The following is a 3,866-nucleotide window of genomic DNA, read 5'->3' on the forward strand; positions in this document are numbered from 1 at the left end:
ATCAGCTCAGCTGCAGTGGAAATGAAATCTTTTCCTTTCATGCTACACTCATAAAAGATTATCAGCAAGTGTGGTTTTTTCTTCCTGAATTGTTATTACCTCATTCTTCCCAGCTAAATGAACACTTCTCTAATTCCACTGACTGTGCCTCAAACTACAGCAGCATTTGATGGCTTTGTAGGAATATAGCATGTGTTCCACACACTCTCCTGAGCTGCTGCAGGTGCCCATGACAGAGTTTCCTGCCTCTCCCCAGGCTTTAAGGTCCCACTATAATGCTTTCCTCCACCTGCTGTAAGTCCAGGTTAATCAACACCCCAAAACCTCCTTAACAGGCAGCTTTAGCAGTGCACTGCTCACTGCCACACGAGAGCAAAAAAATCTGCTTCTCGTCAAACTGTAACTTCCTCTAGCTGCTAATATCTGTTCCAGCTTTGCAGCCCCTACAGGAGCCGTCTGGAGGCAGACAGAGAAAGAGACAGGAATGAAAACATGAAATCCTTGGATCTGAAAACAGACTCAGCGGGAAGTCTTGCAAGCCACAGTATGGTAAGTGCTATCTTCACACCCCGAGCTCCCTCCTGAAAGCATTAAGAAGTCAGAATTTCCAATCTTCTGCCAGCTCTGCATCACAATCCTTTCCTATTACCTACAAAGGCGTTTTTCCCCAGGCCTGGGCTCTCCTGGGTGAAGAAGGGGTGCTCAGGTTGGAAAGGTTGCGTTCTCTCTTACAAGAGCCTCAGAGCCAGAGGGGCGGCAACACCTTGGCTTCTGTTTACCGTAAGGATCGTGTCATCTTCCTTCCTTTATGTTGAAAGGAATGTCATGAGAGTAAAGCTCAGCATAAAAACATGTAAGAGAGAAATGGTGGAAAAAAGACGACTGTGTGGTAACACACGCACATACACATGGATAGAGATTAGTAGTTCTTCATGCTTCGTTACATCTCTCTCCTTTAAATTCACATTCCTATTTTTAATGTGAGAATTTCATAATACAGCTTGGAAAAATGTGAGTCACCGCCAGTAAACCCTCTTGACTTGCACTCACACAAATGGCCAAAACTAGCTGACCCAACAGAAGATGTTCTGCTAGTCCAAGGGAACAAGCAGCTTGAAGATGAAAAGGCTTAGACTAGACCTTACTTTACTCCTAATTTCTCCTGGATGTGGCCGCTGGGAGCTCCCTTTGTCAGGGCAGTATTTTTTTCCATAAGTCTGCAAGCAAGAAATTCATAAACTAACCAGCACAAAAAGGATCAAGTAATTTTTTTAACATCTGCCAGGAGAAATGCTGTCCCTTGACTTCTCAGTCCAAGTTTTAAAACTGTCCAGAGAGTGCTCAATTATGCTCAGGCCATATTTTTATTAGGATCACAGGGAGCTGTTTGCCAGAGGCTTGAACTCTGAAAAATGATGCCTTTAAAACTTTCAAGTCCATTGTCATGGGCTCATTAGGTCTCCAATGAAAGGTGGGTCATAAATTGTATCACTGAGCCATGACAAAATTTCAAGCTGCTTTGATCACAATTCACTGTGACCATGAAACAGCTTCTAACGAGATTAAATACAGCAGAGGCAAGCCCTGGTAACTGCTTGCACAGCTACGTCAGACCCAGTTCCCTGCAGCATCTACCTTCTTCCGCACTTCCTGAGCATCTTCCCCGCACATCACGGCAGTGGCACCACCTCTCTTTTTGCAGGTGGGTTTTCAAAGCTGGTAGCGAGTGTCTTGCTAAGGCAACAGAGAAGCCTGCAAATGCAATGACCTGAAATGGGTCAAGCGTCTCATCTCAAAGACTCTCCATCCCCTCCCATGCTCGCTTGGAACTGGGTTCCTCCGCTGTTTACCGCGGGCACTAAGGAGTGGGGATGGGGCTGGAGAAACTGAGCCTCGTAAATTACCATTAAAAGCAACTCCTGCTAAACTGCAGAAATAAGGAAATGCTGATCGACTAACGCTCCTTAATCCCTCGAGCTTTTTAAACAAAGCCCTGGTTTATCTTCAGCAGTTCACCTAGAGCTGCTCAGCTCTGATTTGCTGACCTCTTGCAATGATCGTTATGTTTCTTTCGTCCACAGCGTTGGGAGCTCTAGTCGCCGACAAGTACAGAGGAAGACATTTCTCCAACATGTTTTCGGAAGATGGTCCCTGCCCAAAGAGGGTGCAGCAAGCGGATGTTAATGCGGAGCAGCCAGAGGCGCTGTGAGGGACTGTGTATCAGTCAATGCCACAAGTAAGTGTGCTGAAGAACAGCATCCCTGGGGGGGCAGCTATTGTGGGGAGGGCACTGCTGGCTTCTCTAGTATGAAGGGAGACACCTAAGCTGCCCTGGTGACATTCACACTACCAAACTGCTGGAACTCTTAGGCTTTGCTCACCAGAAAACAGTTCAGCCATTATGCTAGAGTCACAAAATTTGGATAAAATAAACATTCAAACCTTTCCAAAAAGTGAATGGACTCTGAATATAAATACTTTTAATCTCCAAATCTGGGTGCAGACAAGAGCTTATCTAAAAGGAACATCAGGGAACGCATTTGTGGTTCTGGTGTTTTTGCAGCTTAAGATCTATGGAAGGTGAAGCAACAAGAGCTGGGTAAGAAATTCAAAGAGTCTTCAGGTAGCTGTGATGCTCAGGGGCCATTCTTGATGGCTTCTCTCTTATCGACTCCTGCCTTATCTTCCTTCCTTTTTGCCTAGTGACACATGAGAAAATGAATGCCCCAGAGGCTGTCATCAGCTTTCAACAAGAAACAGCCTCTTTATTGTCTGCAGGAGGCAGGTCTGAAAGGCAAGGAACCAAGACGTACAAGTGACAGAGCAAGAGAAACCTGCAGCCCTTGGGCGTACCGCAACAGGCAGGTCAGGAGGGAGGGCAAACCAGCTCTTCCCAGCACATCTGTCTCCATCTCTGCCTAAGCGAGGAGAAGCTTAATTATCTCACGCTGGAAAATAAAGGAGAAAAAAAAAAGTGCCTGTCAGTATCAGCCTGCTCTGCCTAAGGAAGGAGAAGCTTAATTATCTCACGCTGAAAAAAAAAGGGAAAAAAAAAAGCGCCTGTCAGTATCAGCCTGCTCAGACAGGAGTCCAGCCATCACAGGGGTGGCTTTGCCCTCATCTCATGACAGCTATCAGCAGAGACCGTTGCTTTGCTTTGCAGCCCAGCAGCTGGAGCGGCTTCAGCACTTGCATCTAAAGGCCTCTGCAATGCGACCAGATTCCAGCACATCAGCTGAGCTACGGTGATTCCCAATGCACACATCTCCACCCATCAGGGCAGCCCAGCCCCTCAATCTTGCTGGTAAGCACCCTCTGCCAGCGAGATGTTCAAGGCGGGGGCAGAAGCATGCGCATGTGAACAGACACCACAAAGCTGCTAGTTTGCTAGTTCACAGCTGCTCATTTTGCACCTTCCCGTTAAGACCAGGCACACGCTTTATAGCGTCAGTGAATCCACACACTTGCGCTAAAAGCCATCACTTTAGGAAGGGGAGGTTGAATGAACAGGTCTGTTCCAATACACTGGAGATCTGGGGGGGTTGAATCTTAAATCAGAGCCAAACAGCCACGGCTAGAGACAGTCTGTCACAGGCCGGAGTTGGGAAGCTGAATGCCAAGGCAGCCTTAAGCACCAGAAGTTAGATCCAATTCTGCATTTCAGCACTGGAGGCCTCAAAGAAATCATCTTCCCACCCACAACAGTATTTAGTGAGCTGTCCGTGATCACTGCAAAGTGAATCCTGAGGTGCCAAACACTGTGCTGACTCAAACGGACACTTTGCTGCTTGACCACACATAAGCTTTCCCGGGTTGCGAACTGTGCGGCAGAGCCAGGCAGAGGTCAGCCGGGCAAACCTCACCTG

General features: G+C 47.3%; 1 protein-coding gene across 1 annotated transcript in view; it reads right to left on the reverse strand.

Annotated features, from left to right (window-relative positions):
- Positions 1 to 3,866, reverse strand: part of MASP2 (mannan-binding lectin serine peptidase 2) — a 12,788-nt gene that overhangs the window by 5,556 nt on the left and 3,366 nt on the right.

This window comes from Buceros rhinoceros, unplaced genomic scaffold (assembly GCF_000710305.1).
Source record: "Buceros rhinoceros silvestris isolate BGI_N320 unplaced genomic scaffold, ASM71030v1 scaffold16404, whole genome shotgun sequence".
Taxonomy (NCBI): domain Eukaryota; kingdom Metazoa; phylum Chordata; class Aves; order Bucerotiformes; family Bucerotidae; genus Buceros; species Buceros rhinoceros.